The sequence below is a fragment of the Mustela nivalis genome (assembly GCF_964662115.1).
Source record: "Mustela nivalis genome assembly, chromosome: 2".
NCBI lineage: Eukaryota > Metazoa > Chordata > Mammalia > Carnivora > Mustelidae > Mustela > Mustela nivalis.
In genome coordinates, this window is record NC_139021.1 from 145,298,575 (window position 1) to 145,316,611 (window position 18,037).

At 45.1% G+C, this 18,037-nt stretch overlaps 1 protein-coding gene and 1 long non-coding RNA gene across 3 annotated transcripts in view; one reads left to right on the forward strand and one right to left on the reverse strand.

The window, feature by feature from the left end:
- Positions 1-4,740: 4,740 nt before the first annotated feature.
- LOC309856686 lies at positions 4,741-15,698 on the reverse strand. The gene is made up of 2 exons (XR_014307321.1): positions 14,998-15,698; positions 4,741-4,964 (listed from the first exon to the last, which is right to left on the reverse strand). It is a non-coding gene; the product is annotated as an uncharacterized lncRNA (long non-coding RNA).
- BMPR1A (bone morphogenetic protein receptor type 1A) overlaps positions 14,292-18,037 on the forward strand; it is a 137,961-nt gene continuing 134,215 nt past the window's right edge. Inside the window, exon 1 of one of the 2 annotated variants that reach the window (XM_082718018.1) lies at positions 14,292-14,574. The gene's annotated coding sequence lies outside the window, so the exon portion shown is untranslated. The remainder of the gene's footprint in view (positions 14,575-18,037) is intronic. The other variant, XM_082718019.1, reaches the window with a different exon arrangement.

An 18,037-nucleotide genomic window follows, 5' to 3' on the forward strand; every position in this document is an offset into this window, starting at 1 on the left:
CCTGAGGCGAAACAGCTGACTATTGGAAGCCACTCTCCAGGCTAACCACTGGCATTCATCCGGACTCAGGCTTCTGCATGACAGAGATGTGGCACAAAGAACAGGTTCTGGATCAAATCATAGGAAAGGGCTGCATACACTGTTCATTCTAGAGAGTCACGGTATACATACGTGAGCTGCACTAGTGCCCGGTCCCCAGTAAAGAAACTTGCTTCATTTAACTTAGCACAGAATATGGAATTCCAATTTTGAAACACCTCTTAAAGTTTGGGTTTAGGCTTTCCAGGTTCTAGCTTTCCCAGGACAATCCTGACCCAGTTAAGAATTTCTCTCCATGTTCCACTCACACACTTCAATCAAATCAACAACTTGGGCAATGTATGTTGCTGTTGTTTTTTAACAGATTTAATTTTCAGAGCAGTTTTAGGTTCACAGCAAAATTGAGCAGAAGGTACACAGGTGGCCCAGATTCTCCTTGCTCCAACTCACACATAGCCTCCCCCATTATCAGCAACCCCCACCAGAGTGGGACGTTCATTACAATTGCTGAACCCCTACTGAGGTGTCATTATCACCCAAAGTCCACAGGTTACATTAGGGTTCACTCTTAGTGGGTTTGACACACTCATATGCCTTGGGTTTGAGCAAATGTATGATGACATCCCAACGTCATACAGAGTTGCAGTAAAAGCATTCTGTGTTGGGGTGCCTGGGTGACTCAGTGGGTTAAGCCTCTGCCTTCGGCTCAGGTCATGATCTCAGGGTCCTGGGACCAAGCCCCACATCAGGCTCTCTGCTCAGCACCACCTCTCTCTCTGCCTCTCTGCCTACTTGTGATCTCTCTCTGTCAAATAAATAAATAAAATCTTAAAAAAAAAAAAAAAGCCTTCTGTGCTGTACCTACTCACCTCTTCCTCTCCCCTAGCCCCTGACAACCACTGATCTGTTTACTGTCTCCATAGTTTTGCCTTTTCCGGACTGTCATAGAGTTGGAATCACACAGTATGTAGCCTTTGTAGGCTGTTGGCTTCGTTCACTTAGTAATATGCATTTAAGTTTCCTCTAGGTCTTTTTATGGCTTGACGCCTCATTCCTTTATAGTGCTGAAAAATATTCCAGCAATATATCTTTTCATTCAACAAATATTCAGTAAGTGGCTGGGCTCTGGTTTAGGGATGAAGGGTGTACAATCCAGACAAGGTTTCCTGCTTTCACTTTCAGGGACAAGACGAGCAAGAAGCTGGTATACATCATCAGTATAATTTGAGGCAGTGAGTGCTACAGGAAAATAAAACAAGAGCGTGGTGTTGGGGGCAAAGTAAGCTACTTTTGGCTGGGTAGTCAGGGAAGACCTTCTTGGAGATAATATTCGGGCTGAGGGAGGTCTGAATGATGAGAAGAAACCAACCATACCAAAGTTGGAGATAGAGTGTTTCAGAAGGAGGGAAAAATACATGTGGAGGCTTTAAGGGAAGGATTTTGGCACAGGGAAGGCCCAGGCTTGAAAGTACAACTAAGGAGAGGGCAGTAAGAGAGGAGGCGAGGAGCACAGAGGACATTGTAGGTCTCAGTAAGACATGCCACATAATGCTGTCAAATTCCTGCCAGTTGAAAGGAGATAAATATTTGAATCCAAGAACTCCACTTTAAAAAAAAAAAAGATTTTATTTATTTATTTGAGAGAGAGAGAGAGAGCGTGCAAGCACAAGCAGCACGGGGAGGGGCAGAGGGAGAAGCAGGCTCCCTGCCGAGCAAGGACTCAATCTGAGAACCCTGAAATCATGATCTGAGCCGAAGGCAGATGCTTAGCTGCCTGAGCCACCGCAGGATCCCAAGAATTTCCATTTTTGATAGAAGAATAAATTTTACTTTCCCTGGGGTGCCTAGGTGGCTCCGTTAAGTGGCAGACTCTTGATTTCGGCTCAGGGTCGTGAGATAAAGCCCCGTTTGGGGCTCCATGCTGGGTGTGGAGCCTGCTCAAGATTTTCTGTCTCCTCTTTCTCTGCCCTGCCCTCCTCCCCCTGCTCAAGTGTGCTCTCTCACCTGAAAAAAAAAATTGAAACTGTTCATCAAGCAGTTTCGGATGAAATGGCAAAACTAGTTTCATACAGTTGTCTAACGTTGGGGAAACAGATCTGTGTAGCTATAGCTCACATTGTTTTCTGAAATCTGGGAAACAGACCCATGCTTGTATACGCACCCACACAAACTGCACACACACATTAGGTTTTACTTAGTTGGAATCATACTATATATACTGTTCTAAGATTTTCTTTTTTTAAAAAACAATTTATGTTTTAACTATGAACTTTACTGTTTGATCCTACTTAAACCTCTATAGGGGCACCTGGCTGGCTCAGTTTGAAGAGCATGTGACTCTTGACCTCGGGGTCATGGGTTAGAGCCCCCAAATGGGTGTAGAGATTATTTTTTAAAAAGAGATTAACTTGGGACGCCTGGGTGGCTCAGTTGGTTAAGCGGCTGCCTTCGGCTCAGGTCATGATCCCAGCATTCTGGGATCGAGTCCCACATCGGGCTCCTTGCTCGGCAGGGAGCCTGCTTCTCCCTCTGCCTCTGCCTGCCTCTCTGTCTGCCTGTGCTTGCTCGCTCTCTCTCCCTCTATCACTGACAAATAAATAAATAAATACTCTTAAAAAAAATAAATAAAAATAGATTAACTTAAGGGGCGCCTGGGTGGCTCAGTGGGTTAAAGCCTCTGCCTTCGTCTCGGGTCATGATCTCAGGGTCCTGGGATCGAGCCCCGCATTGGGCTCTCTGCGCAGCAGGGAGCCTGCTTCCTCCTCTCTGCCTGCCTGTCTGCCTACTTGTGATCTCTATCTGTGAAATAAATAAATAAAAATTTCGAAAAAAAAAATAGATTAACTTAAATAAATAAAGCTCTACAGAATACATAATAAGGGTAATCTAAGTAATAATGATCCCAAGTTAATGTGTTTATTGAGCTTGTGGCATAAATTCTGCCATGAATTTTGTCAAGGCTGTCAACTACTTTGCTGAATTATTCGACATCTATGTCTTCCATGTACAGCTCTCCTGAGATCCTCAGGCTCACATATCCAGATTTTCTTTACTGTCTCTCCTGGATATCCTACAGCCATCTCCAAGTCAGCCTATTTCATAGGCTGGAGGAATGGCCATGGCTGGGTTCTTCCCATCTTTTCTCTTAGTACCTTGAGGTACAGTGGTTGGTTCAGGAAGTGGGTTTGTAACCAAACCAGAACAGTTAGAACATTTCCCTGAGATTTTGTTAAACCTGGAGCTTGGAAATGGATAGTTTTTTCTCTTACTGGTGGCCAAGCTGGAAGAATGTTAGTCCAAAAGCCCTGTGTTCCCTCCTGTGCAGAGAAAGTCTGTCTGCTATAGGAGAGAGAGAAGCCAACAGATACTGAGAAGCAAAGATTAGAAATGAGGAGGAGGAAGTGTTCTGCCAACATGAAGGCTCCTGGATCTAGTCATTCCCGAGGCGCCACACCTATCTCTTTCTTGATGTAATAAATTTCCCCTTGATCCTTGAGCTTGCTTCCATTGGGTTTCTGTCTCTTGCAACCAATACAATGCCCATGCTGGATTCAGGATGGTGGGAGGAGCTAAAGCCCCCACCATTTGCCACTTGTCTTACCCATGCCACCCCATCCGAACAGAAAGAGTGCCGATTTTTGTTAACATAGTTTCGTCACCAGTCCCATAACCCTGCTGTTTGCACCTCTTCTGTGTAGGAATTCTGGACCTGATGCTGACTGAGTTTACTGCTCTACCCCCAACCTGCTTCTCCTCTCGTATCGTTTCATTCAGGGCATGGCAGGTCCCACCCGGTCATTGAAACTGGAAATCTGGGAGTCATCCTATGTGTCTGTCTTCTCCTACCACTGCTCCTTCTGACAAGAGTTACCACAGGCCGCCATATTTATTTCCTGATCTGTCTGGGAACTGTTCCTTTCGCTCCCCCTCAGGACCTTTCCTGCCTCCAAACATCTCTTTTCTAGGTATCTCCCCAGCTTCCTGACCTTGTCTCCTTTTGGCTGCCCATCTACCACTAACCCACCGCCCACATATCTCTTCAAAAATAAATCTGGCCATCAGTTAATGGTCTTGCTTAACATTTGTAAATGGCTTCCCATGACCACTCAGTAGCGCCCACACTAACTGCATACAGGACCCCACGCACTAGCAATGTGGATTTCTATAGCCTCTTAACCTGTCACAGACTTACCTTCTCTTCTCGGCCATCCTGGGAGCCAGCATTCCATCCTTGGTCCTTCCACCACACTCTTGCATTTCCCCATTACTTAATAATTGACTGCTTATTTCAATGATTTCTTTCTCACCTGTTTACACAAGAAACAGCTATAAACAATGGCTATTTGGAGTGCATTTATGGGTTAGTCAAACTGTGAAAACTCTGAATACTTTTCCACAGCAGCACACGCCTTGGATTATCATTTCCCTCCATCTATAGCGAGGCAGGATACTGATGAAATTTAGAACTGAAACGGCAAAAGGATGCCATGTTGATGCAGCTTAGCTGGGAGCTGAGTTCCTTTTCTCACATACAAATCTTATTTTAAAAACCAAAAGATTTCACTAAGTAAATTCTTAGGGCTGCATTTCCACTTGCAAATCAGGTGTCCCCTTATCTAAGCCTGACTCAAGGTCTCATTGATGCATAAAAGTAGGTATAAATAGACGATTTCAAAATAATTTTCAGATTCAAGGGAGAACCCGTGGACAAAGGTCTTATCTTTTATTTCTGATGAAGCGCTTTGAATGACAGAGGCTCCTTGCATTTGCAGAATGGGTGCAAGGCATCCAGGGTGTGCCTGTGGTCCAAGACAGAAGGCCAATAGTGAGGACAATTCTGTTCTGCTGTGGTCATCGCCACGGAGACCCCTACAGAGTCTCCTTCCATACTTGCGACTTTTCGGTGACGGTAGGTTCAGGAGGCCCTGAAGAAAAGTAGGCATCGAATACATAAGAAACTGATTGAGTTTGGGATCCAGATTTTCAGAAATAAGCTTGAGGTGCCACAGGACTAATCAGGCACTAACTCAGCCTGGGAATGGGCAGCAAAGGGTTTCTAGAGAAGGAAATTCCTGAGCTAAGGCTGGAACGAAGAACTGGAGCCCAGCCCAAGCTGAACCAGAACTTACATACTAATTACTGAATGGCACTGGGCTGTATTTGAAGTAAGGCTCATTAGGAGTTTTATAGTTTGTTTTCTTTCCCCCTCAACATAAACACTGATGGACCAATCACTTTCTAGAAGGAAAAGGAAAGGTAACGAGAATTAATTGAGCATCGACTCTATGCCAACTGTTTCCCATATATTCTCATTTAACTTTCACATTTGTCTCACTAGATTTTATTTATTTATTTATCCCCATTTTATAGATGAAGAGATTGGGATTTAGAGAGGTTGACAAAGTCCACACAAGGTCAAAAATTAGGAAGTTCAGCCAGAATTTTTACTCCAAAGTTGATGTTCTTCCCACTGCATCGTATTGTTTAGCCTGTTCTGAAGTGTCTGTCTACCGGGTGGGTGCAGAGGCAGTCAAGAGAACAGTGGATTGACTTCAAGTTTTAAAGACAAAAGGAAAGAAAAAGACGTTTTCCATAAGCGATTTGGCCATCTCCTTTGGTCATAGAAAGTTCTGGAAGAGGACTTCTGGGCTACTCCTCTGACTGTCATTGCAGCACCCTACCTCGCCAAGCCAGATCTGCTGAATCCGGACTTGGGGAAGGAAGGGTTCATGGAACATCCTTGGGCGTGTCCACTGAGGTCTGCTTTACACAGTTTATAATTTGCTGTAAACAGCTGGCTGTTCCTAATTAAACCTGTATGGTCATGCCTGAACTTTTAGGAAACGAGGACTTCTTTTTATGCTTCTCTTCTCAGTGGTTAAACCAGAGCCTTCTCCAGCCTCATGAGCCTCCTGAACCTGTGAGGTCTTGATCCCCAGTCTCTGCACCGGCGTCTACAAATGCAAAGCAGTCAACAAATTGGGGAGGAGAGTGCTGGTGATGCAGAGCCATCTCCTCCAGAGAGATGTCCTGTGATTCTATTTAACAGGGCTCTAGGACTCTCCATACGCAGGTTCTCTGCTTTTCAGGCTAGGATCGAAGGGAATACCGATCTATCCATGAACTAAAAGCTGGTGGCTGAGGGTCATATTTTAAGAAACAGTTGCTCAGAATGACTACTTCTCTCTTAGACACATAGACTGGATAAAATTTCCTTAGTCTGAAATTGGTGATAAAAGAAATGAATGGGTTTATGTACCTTAAATTTTTTTTTTTTAACTAAGAAAGCAATATGTATTTAATAAAATCCAAAAAACACGTATAAATAGGAAGAAGAAAAAAGTAATCCTAGTCCTACTATCTGGAGACAATCACAATTAGTATTTTGGCCTATTTTCTACATTTTATTTTATACTATTTAAAAATCTTTAAGTTTATTTATTGTAATGTGGCAAGAGTCCCTCTTATATAACCATAATTTTATTCCTATTGAACAGCAGTTCTCTATTTCTGGTGCTTTGCAAATTCACAAAAACTTCCCTAGTAGCAAACCATAGAAATGATCCCGGGAGGGGGGGGGGCACGTGGGTGGCTCAGTTGGTTGGGAGACTGCCTTCCGCACAGTTGGTGATCCTGGAGTCCCCAGATCGAGTCCCACATCGGGCTCCCTGCTTGGCGGGGAGTCTGCCACTCCCTCTGACTCTCTCCCCTCTCAGGCTCTCTCTCTCTCTCAAGTAAATAAATAAGATCTGTAAAAAAAAAAAAAAAAAAAAAAAAGAACAAAAACAGAGTAAGAAATGATCCCTAAAAGTAGTCTTTCTACCATTTGTTTTGAATGGTGAGAACAGAAACGGGGAAAGAATCAATTTAGGAGATGGGCTCAGATACTGTTACAAGGCCTGAGCTGAGCAGGTCATGGTCTCTACCATCACTGTCCAACAGAACTTTCTGTGATGATGGAAATGTTCTATATCCACACTCTTCCGAGATGCGGCTATTGAGCACTAGTGTGCCTAGATTGAGAAATTGAGTTTTATTTACTTTTATTTTTTTAAAGATTTTATTTATTTATTTGACAGAGAGAGAGATCACAAGTAGGCAGAGAGGCAGGCAGAGAGGCAGGCAGAGAGAGAGGAAGGGAAGCAGAGAGCCCAATGGCTCTCGATCCCAGGACCCTGGGATCATGACCTGAGCCGAAGGCAGAGGCTTAACCCACTGAGCCACCCAGGCGCCCCTTATTTACTTTTAAATAATTTAAAACTTACGTAGTCACACCAGCAAGTGACTATTTATGGGGTGGTTCAAGTCCACACAGATGATTTATAAAGGGGTTACTTGCTGGTCTCAGAGTGTACAGTGGGCAGGGATTGAAACTCGGCTTTAGAGTGCTGTATCTGCCATTTCAAACAATGACGTAGCTCCGAATACCTTCTCAGCAATGAGAAAGGCCACTCCAAGAAAAAAATATGGAGACGGGCTCACAATTACTCTCTGAAAAGGAAGTCAGTCATTAGCTACCTTCTGACATCCTAGCAATTAACCAGTCTTGGGAGAAGAGCAGGTATCTCCAGAGAGGTGCCAAATAAATAGGAGATAAGAGACTATAAAAATGAAAAGCCTTTCGGTCTTTCATCACAGGATAATCCAATGCATGTGAATTAATGGCGAAAGGCTCGCTAATAGCCTTTGTGAGGAAATAGGAGCAGTGTAGCAGGATATCCTTTTTCCGCACTAAAGCACCCAATTCTTTCAATTTTATATACAGCGGAAGCAATTAATTGTACTAGAAAGAAATCCACAGCTGGCTTTTCCTGATGGCCCCATAAGCAACAAGCACTATTGTTCAGCTTCCGGGATAGATGTACAGTCATTCTACTGCACGGCTGAGGTTTTTCTGATTGTTTAGTTTGACTTTCCAAAGACAAAAACCTGGGTAAAAACCACGTTGCAATTCTTCTGGTCATGGCATGTTTTCAGTATAAGCAACTGTCAAAAGTTAATTTTTTATCTGTAATATAATCCACGCATGTGACTTCATGCTAGTGTTTCTTCTAAACTTTGTGACTGAATCTTAAGTTATTCACTTTTGTTTGTTTTCCATGTTTATATGAAGTTGAACTGTACTGTTTCTGCTTTTGTGGTTAACATTCATAGTGTGGCTATTCGAGGATTGTGCATAACAAAAAATACGAATAGATGTCAAAAACCTAGAAACTCAACATTTCAAACTACTGGCCTGGGTTGTGTTGTTTTGCTTTTTAGAAGCATTAAAATACATCGTATTTCATCAGTTCTTAAAAGCGCATTATTGGACGTTTTATTGTCTTTGAATTTTGAAAGTATAACAATGAAAGACTTTTGTTATTCAAAAGAACATCTACCTTGATCAAATAAATAAAAATTTTGATTAATTATACACCTTACATGGGATTCTAACTGACTTAATTCTGACAAATACTCATCCTGCTGCTTTCATTTCCCTCAAATGCCCTGAAAGGTATAAAGTACATAATGTTATACAATAAAATGTTACATATATATGTTACAGTAACATGATATGAAATATATAATATTATAATGAACATTATATAAAATACATAATGTTAAACAATAAAACAGTGGATTCTTATTTATTTATTTATTCAACAGAAAGAAACAACAAGAGAGGGAACACAAGCAGAGGGCTGCTGGAGAGGGAGACACTGGGATCATGACCTGAGCTGAAGGCAGACGGTTAACGACTAAGCCACCCAGGCACCCTAAAAAGTAAATTCTTGAAGCAAGCCAGGGATAAGGCTCCCAGCCTGCAGCTCGAGTCGTACTTTTCTGTTATTCAATAGGGCCAGGTGGAGGGTGCCTGGGTGCCTGTGTGGCTCAGTCAGTTAAGCATCTGCCTTTGGCCTGGGTCATGGTCTCAGGGTCTTGGGATTAGGCCCTGAGTCAGCCTCCCTGCTTGATGGGGAGCCTGCTTCTCCCTCTCCCTCTGCTCCTCTCCTCCTGCTTGTGCACACACACACATTCTCTCTCTCAAATAAACAAATACAATCTTTTATAAAAATGAAAAAAAAAAAGAGAAATCTGGAAAAACTGAGCAAGATCAGTTAAAGAGGGAATGACCATTAGGAGGATACTTAGTAACTAATTCTGGTAGACAGTGAAGAAGACAGGTGTTAAGGTGCATAGCAAACTAAATGTAAAATAATCTACATTTTTATAGAAACACTGACAGGTATTGGTTCCTGGTTGACTATCTATATGATTCTGCTTCTGCATGAAAGAAGTGTGGAAGTTGTTTTAAAGAGCATATAGAACTCTAGAATTCAAGTTTTATTTATTGAAAAACAGTTGTTAAAATTTAAAGTCAAGGATATAACCCTGTCTTTGTTGATCAAAATAAACGACTGAGGGCAAACTATCCATAGAGAACAAACTGAAATATCAACTCTTTAAAGGGCAATAAATCCTGACTCAGAAGCAAATATCAAATGAAGGAATTATTTTTTTACTAGATTTTAAGTTTGAGAGGAGTCCAAGAAAATGCCTAGTTCATCCATCCATTCCTTCATTTATTTAGGGATAGGAGTCCAATAAAATGCCTAGTTGGTTCGTTCATTCATTCATTCATTCATTCAATAAGTATTAACTAACCACCTACTGGTGTGCCAGGCAGTATGCTAAATCCTAGGGATATAGTGGAGTGAAAATAAGATAGTTTCTGTCCCCCAGGGCGTGGATAGGCACCAACATGTGTGGTGTATAAACTAGTATGCCTGGTCACATTGGTGGCACCACACCATACCTTGGAAGACATCTGGATTACTGCGTAGACCACAACCAGTAGGTACAGTATGACTCAGCATTCCTGATCCAGGACTGTACTTCCCCAGTTATCGGTCTGAATCCTCATTCCCGACACCTCGTCTTCCTTTGTCTAGTCATTCACAAGGTCATCATACTCAGCTCCAGATGCGGACATTTCTGGGCCACTCGTCCCAAAGGAATTCTTGAATAGAACCAACGTTGAGGAGTAGTAAGAAGAATCAGGTGTGGGTTTTTACATTTACGAAGATACACACACACACATACACACACATCTGTTATACTTTGATTATTCATTAACTTGATAAAAGCAATACATACACACACATATATATGCACACATAAAAAATATTTAGTTGTTTTGTTTTTATCTGGTTAACAAATAAAGTATTCTAAGCCATAAACCCACTGCCCTCAGGAAAGGGAAAGGCAGGGTGGGGGACTGCTAAGAATGGAGAAGTAAAGGGTTTACTGTGGGCTGGGGTGGGGAGGCCCCAGCTCCAGGTGTTCGGTGGGAGGAATTCTAGCCCTCTAGGCAGTACCTGATAGTCACAGAGCTGTGAGTAAACAACAGGTGGTAGTCCAGGAGAGCAGCAGGCATCAGGATGCCCAACTTGAGGTTATGGGGAAAGGAGGCCTGACAGATGGATAGAATACAGGCAGAGAATCTAGAAACGAAGAGCCAGAGGTTGATAAGTGTTGCTACCAAGGGTAAGAGTGCACAGCAGAGTGTACTGCAGGGCTGGGGCTGACTCTAGAGAGCAGAGTCCGGAGAACAGGCAGGGAAAAATCAGGTTCCACACAGGTTAACAGGCCAGGGCTTCAAGCATAAGAAAGAGGCTGTGAGTCAGTTCAAAGAAAGAAGCCAAGGTTGAGGCTCCCCACGTTAAGTAGCAAACGTAGCAGGAGGCTGGGTTCTGGCTTGGGACAGGAGCTCTGAGACTCTTCCTGCCACAAGGCCAAGAAAGGATTAGGTTCAGTTTTAAGGGGTATACAGATAGCAGGGAGAGGACTCCAGTGACTGTGGGCTAGGGAGGACCACGCAGTGGCTACTTTGCAGCAAGAGCTTCAGTAAACCATCTTTGAATCATAGTAAACAAGTGCTCTGAAGCAAAGAGAAATGGAAATGGGAAAAGGAGTAAGTAACTGAGAAGTAAAAACAGAAGGAAAAATAAAAAGGAAAGAAATCCATTACAAAGAAAAGAACAAATGCAGATTTTTTGAACTTTATTTTATGCACTGATTTTTTCTTAAACACAATTTGTTTTGGTTTGTTCCTTCTAAACCATAACAGGGTATTACTAACCAGTAGAATAATGTATTAGTGGCCATGCTGAGAAATGTAGCTATTTCCTCTACCTTTTACAATGCTTTTGTCCATTTAACACTGGGTTTTAAGCTAACCTAAAGTATCACCCTGCCAAGGGCATTCCTTCAGTAGTTCCTCCTTACTGGGCTCTAACTTACCTCCATATCCAGAGCCTGAGGGCTGCCTTTGCTTCACAAAATCTTTACAACAAGAAATGACTTTGGATGGATTAACTTGAATCAATCAAAACTATTGCCTTCCCTGAAAATGGCAGAACCCAGTTACCCTCATCCACCCTTATTGTTTCCAACATAGTCCATGCCACCCTCAAAAGCTAGGTCTTGATGACAAGGTTCAGAAATGCTTAGAGGAAATTCTATTCTTATATCACTCATGTGTTTAACAGGTATGAGCACTTGCTGTGTTCTCTCTCTCTGAGGAGAGAACGGAGAATAAGAGGGACAAGGTATTTGCTCTCATGGAGTTTACATTCAGTGGGTGGAGGGCAGAGAAACTCAGACCATAAACCAATAACTAAACAAACAAGGTAATTTCAATTAGTAAAAAGTGGTATAAAGAGAACAAAATTGGCTGTCGGTGCTAATGTAAGGCAGGCAATCAGGGAAGGTGTCTGAGGATCTGCGAACTGCAGAAGGGTAATTTTACATTCCAAACTAAGGCTATGTGATTTGGGTATGCAACTGCCACTCTTGGGGCCTACACCTCAAACTGTGCAGAGGAAGAAAAGGTCGCTTCCAGCCATTCTATTAACGTTCTTAAAGGAAAGCCATCACATTAGAGAATGTTAAAATTGGATGTTGAGGGGCACCTGTGTGGCTCAGTGGGTTAAAGCTTCTGCCTTCAGCTCAGGTCATGATCCCAGGGTCCTGGGATTGAGCCTGTTTCCTCCCCTCTCTCTCTCTGTCTACTTGTGATCTCTGTCAAATGAATAAAATCTTAAAAAAAAATTGGACCTTGAGGTGTTGCTGGAGTTTGGGGGCCAGACAATACGTGTCCAGATGTCTCCTTGGGCTTCCTGGCTGCTCTGTTCATTTAGTGGGCAAACTGGAGAAACAAGCTGGCATGCATACACATGCCAGTAACCAGAGAGAACACCATGCCCTACTCAGTGGTAGGTAGGTAGGGTGCCTGCTGTGAAAATGGGAAGGTTTTAAGCTTGGTCAGTACCTGTGCTTTATCTAAAGAGAACAAAAGAATGTCAAGTAACCCAAAGACTTGAAAAGAAGATCCTTCCATAGAGATGCAAAGATACCATAACGGGATGCCTCTATTTTGCTATCATTTCTACAGTGGCATATAACAAAACCCAGGCAACACTGATTTGCTAGTTTCAGAAATTTGATGTACTAAAGTTTTAAACTGAAATTCTTGTCTATTTCATGGACTGACTCACATGCCTAAAAATTGAAGCAAGCTTCAGACGGTATTTTAACACACTTGTCATGATTTTATCTGCCATGACACATTGCTCAGCATACATCACTGAGTTCTTTGGCCAATGTGTCTGACTCTCCTTCAGTAAAAGCTTCACCCTTTCCCCTAAAAATAAAGCAGAAATGTAGAAAACTTGAAAAAGTGACGAGTTTTAGTTGATGAAAGGAAATTCATGGTTGATGCAAGAAAACTCATATTATCATACATTTTCCCTGCACAGCAAGATACTACAACTCTTGACTCTCAAACCTGAGACAGCTCAAGAGTTCATTAAAAAAAAATGAGAATTGCCGGAGTTGAAAAAAAAAAACAATAACAAAACCTTAGAATTACAGAAGGTATCTGAGGCATAAAGGGCAAACGTGGTTTGTAAAAGGAAAAAAGAAAAAAAAATCTTTAAACAAGATTGTAAAAGAATTTAGACATTTAAACAAGATTAAAAGGGAATTCTCTGGAATCTAAACATCTCTTTAGGGAGAATGCGTATAAAAACAAATTCCAGTGCTTGGCACATTCTTTTTCTTCCTACCTAGCTGAAAAAGTGATTTTATAAAAGGACTTAAAAAGAGTTATCTTTTGTAGAGACTTAATTTAACCCGATACATAACTGTTGCAACACTGAGCAAAGAGATTAAGGTTACCCTTGGTTGTTAAAAGGGGGCCTATATTCTTTTCTTCGGATACAGGATACTGAATACGTTTAACAGCATTTTCCCCGAAGAAAGAGAGAAATGCTAGAAGAGAAGTAGTGACAATTAATTGCATTTTCCAAAGGGAGGGAATGAGACTCCGGAGGGCACACGAGGTCCTAAGAGTGAGCCAAGGTAGAGGCGGGAGCAATATTTATAGTCCGCTGACTTCAGCTGGCCCGGGTTAACGCCGCCGCTCTTCTGCCTTAGGAGTTCACGGGCTCGCAGGTCACAGGGCCCTGGGCGGCCCGGCCTCCCAGCTGCGGGGGAGGGGTGGGGGAGGGGGAGCGGAGATGCCTAGTCTCCCCGCAGCTGCCTCGGAGCCCGCCCACCTGCGCCGGCCTACCTAGGCTTCGGCACACTGGCAGAGAGCCCAGCCCAGGAACCGGGGCGCGGTGGGTGGATAATGGATGTAGTGTGGCCGCACTCTCCTTTCTTTGTCACCACGACCACTACCACGACCTGGCAAGTCCTCGCCATGGTGTGTGAGTGCTGGTGCTCACGTGGAGCACAAGAGTGTGTCAGAGAAGGGGTCCACGCGAAGGGATCCGGGAGGCCGGCCCGTCCCAGAGGTCCCGGCCCGCGCGCAGCCCGCGCCGGCGGTGCCCGCGTCCCTCCACGGCGCTCCGTCGTGGGCGTCTCGCGCGCGGCGTCTGTAGGACGCGGCTCCCGGAGACGAGCCAGCCCCACCGCGGCGGCGGGAGGGCTGCTCGGTGGGGAGGGGCCGGTGCGGAAGCGCGGAGGAGAAAGCCCCCCCAACGGCAGCCCGGCGCCCCGCTGCCGGGGACAAGGGCCCGCAGCCGGCAAGGGGGCGCCGGGCCTCGCGGACCCTTCGGGCGCTTCCGCCGCGCGCTCGGCTCCTTTCGCGTCCGGGGCGGGGCGGGTGCCTTCCCAGTGCGCGCGCGCGGCTCCGAGTCCGGCGGAGGCCCGCCCCTCCCCCCGGCCCCCGCGCCCGCGCCGGCCCCCCCACCCTCCACCCCGTGCGAGTGTCGGCGGCGGCGGCGGCTGCCGAGATTGGAATCCGCCTGCTGGCGCTCGACGGAGGAGGAGGGAGGAGGGCGGGGAGAGCGAGCAGGAAGGCTCGGACTTCGGCGCGTCCGTCCGCGCGAGACGAGGATCGCACGGCCGCGCGAGGGGCGACCGGGCCGGGGCCGCTGCACGCCGAGGGCGGAGGCCGAGCCGGGCCCCCGCCGCGCCCCGGCGGCTCGCCGCGCCCACCCCGCTCCGCGCCGAGGGCTGGACGATGAGTTCCCCGGGGGCCGGGTGAGTTGGCTAGTCTGTGAGTGCGTGTGCGCGCCGGGAGAGGCCGGCGAAGGCGGGGAGGCCGGCGCGGGCGCGGACGCGGGGCGAAGTTTCGGGGTAGCCGGGCGCGCGCGGGAGGCCCGAGCGGGGTGCAACACGGCCCGACCGCCTCGCGGGGTCCGCGCCGTCCCGGCTGGGTCAGGCCGCGGCCCGCTGGGCCCCACCGCCTGGCAGCCCCATCCCGGGCCCGGGCCCGGCCCCGCCGGAGACCCCGGCCCCCCGGACGCCCGACGTCTGCTCCTCGCAGCTCCCCGCGGCGGCCCCGCCGCCCGGCCCCTCTTTTGTTCCCCACCCCCGGGTTTCAGGGAGAGTTTGGGGAGGCGGTGTGGGCGAAAGCCGCCTCCGAGGACGCTTCTTGAATCCTTAAATGGGAAAGGCGCTCACCTCTCTCGCCCTGGAGCTGCGAGGCTGGTAGTCGCGATTTGTCTCTCTCCGCTTCGGCGAAGGAGGGGGGAAAAATGTTCTGTGGGGTGGTAGAGCCAGGGGTGCTGCGAGGCCCCCCCCCCCCCAAAACTTGCCCGCGGGAAGGTGCCCGGTTTCTCCGAGGTTCACCTGTTGCCTGCGCGGCCTCCGCTGCCATGTCTGTTGTGATTCTGCACTTCAGTTTCCGAAAACTTTCTGCCGGATTGAGTGTAACCTACCCCCCGCCACCCTCCCCCCCGCCCCCGGGTCTTTCCAGACTCCTAGTGGAAAGATTTGGCAGGAAAAAAAAATGGCTTGCGTCAGGAAAGAAAAATAATGTGCGATGTGTTAAGGGTCTGGCGTTTTGTGACTGTGACTTGTACGATCGTCTATGCTCTCGGATGTTTTACTTGGTCGGGGGGCTGCAGTTTTTCTCTTTCAAATAAGTGGTTACCAAACTCTTTTGAGTACACAGTGCGAACTTGGCGCATTCACCTGTGTGACGTCATTTAATCCTTGTGATAACCCTAGTTATTGTGTTCATTTTTTAGGCGAGGAAACCGAGACACAAAGAGGTTCAGTAGCTTGGCTGGGTGAGCTGGGATTTGAACCCAGGGTTTTCTCTGCTGTTCAGGAACTGTCAGAGCGAGATTTAGGATGAGTTTGAAAGCAACAACAAAACCTCTTTTTGCAAACAGTTTTATTATGTTTAGAGCACTTTGCAGTTACTCGTACTTGAAATGATCGCTGTTTTGTTACTTGAGTTGAAAACAACTCTTCTATTGTCACTCACGAGAGTTCAACTCTGAATTGCAGTAGAAAGTAACTTAATGCTTATCACTGTTTTCAGTTGAAATAAAAAGTCTGTGAACGAGTATTATTTAAATATTTGAACTTAAAGCAAAAATATGGGCAGTTCTGAGCTAGAAAGGGGTTGGGTTTACAAAAGAGTGGTGGAAATTTGGAATACCCTTTCATAGAACCAGTATTCCACTCGTGTTTTTGGGTGTTCCCCCTCTGCACAGTGTTCGTGGAACTCACTTAAAATGTTTTGTCACTTCTCCACCCCCTTTACTGAAAAGCTTGAGGCATTCAGTGGAAGCTCCTTCCAGAATGTATTGGGTTACTTCTGTCATCTGTTTTCTTTCCATCTCCGTGGAATGTTTTTTGTCCTTCCTCTTAGTTAACACCTTGTTTCATTTTTCTGCTCTTTCCTGCTTAATGGAGTAGGGCTTTACTCTCTTTTAGGGTTCTTGAGAGTATAAATGTGCTTAAGATTTTTTCAGTTTACAAAAACCTTTCCTTGAGCATGCTACTCCCTCAAGGTGTCATGTTGCTGTTCTTCCTTTTAAAATCATATTAACATTTTAAAAAGTTTCGTTGTAAACGTACTAGATGTTCATTAAAGAAAAATTGTAAAATATTGCAAAATTGAAGCAAAATTAAAAATCAGTCCTTCATAATCTCATCTCTGAAGATTGCCAACAGCAGTTTACTTTTTCTGCATTTACTTCCTGGCCATCCATTCACTTCTATTTTATTTTAATTTAATTTAATTTTTCACTTCTTAACCCCTTGTTATCTGCAGTTCACCTTCACAAGGGCTACCTATAACCTAAATAACACATTTAAGCCCCTTTTCTAAATAATCTCCTTGAGTTTTTTGTGATATTTAACATCGTCTTCTCATTCTTGAAATGCCTTTCCTTGGCTTTTTTTTTTTTTTTTTCATATATCTATTTTATTCAACAGATACTTAGTCATATTCTGACACACCCTGCAAGGCAGTTGGATGCAACAGCAGACATTGTACTTGCTCTTGTCGAGCTTAAGGTCTAGTGGAGGAGACAGATTGAAGAAGGAATTCTGTAGTTAACTGTAACTGATTATAATTATTATTTTTTTATTTTAAAGATTTTTATTTATTTGTTAGAGAGAGAGAGATACAGAGCGCAAGCACAGGCAGACAGAGTGGCAGGCTAGAGGCAGAGGGAGAAGCAGGCTCCCTGCCGAGCAAGGAGCCCGATGTGGGACTCGATCCCAGGACGCTGGGATCATGACCTGAGCCGAAGGCAGCCGCTCAACTAACTGAGCCACCCAGGCGTCCCATGTAACTGATTATAATTAAAGTGCACAGTATTAGAAGAGCTTAAAATGGGGACCCGTCCTGGTGCTGGTGGTGCTGGGACAATCTGGGAAGGCCTTAAAACATCACTTTGGAACCATTCTGAAGGATGAGTAGGAGTAGGACAAAGGGCTTCTGTGATATACTGACTTTGTTCCCCCCTATGCCCCTTTCCATTCTTCCTGCTTAATATGTGTTCTGCAGGTTTCACTTTTCTATATGTCACTAGTCCCTTGACATTTTTATTGTTCAGGCCCTTCTGTCTAAATCATTCTCAGATCTCATTCTCTATTTCTCTGCGTGCAGATCCTTGTTTTTCCCGGTTGCTTTATACATACCTCTACCTGGTTGTTCTGGTTCAGACTGAACTCTTCCTTACCAAACTTGTTTCCCTGGTGTTCCTTATTTCTGTTGATGTCATACCAAACCGAGACCTTTCTCCATTCCGTCACATCTTACCTGCAGTCTACATCTATTGCTTCTACTGTCACCGTATTGTTCCACTTTATTCCTGGTGATGTGGGTACAAGTCTTGATACATGTCGGTATGAAGGTTATAGACTCATAAAATGAATTGGGCAGCTTTCCTTTTTCTTATTTCAAGAGCATCTTATGTATTTTTATGTATTTTTTAAAGATAATTATTTCAGAGAGAGAGACAGGCACTGAAGTGTGGGGGAGGGCCAAGGAGAGGGGGATAATCTCAAGCTCACTCCATGCTGAGCAGACAGACATAGGGCTTGATCCCACAACCCGGAGATCATGACCTGAGCTGAAACCTAGAATCAGGTGCTGAACTGACAGGCACCCCTTAGAAGCATTTTATAAAGACTGGAATTATCTTGAGAGTTAGGCAGATCTCACCTATAACACCATTCAGGCTTTGTTTGTTTGTTT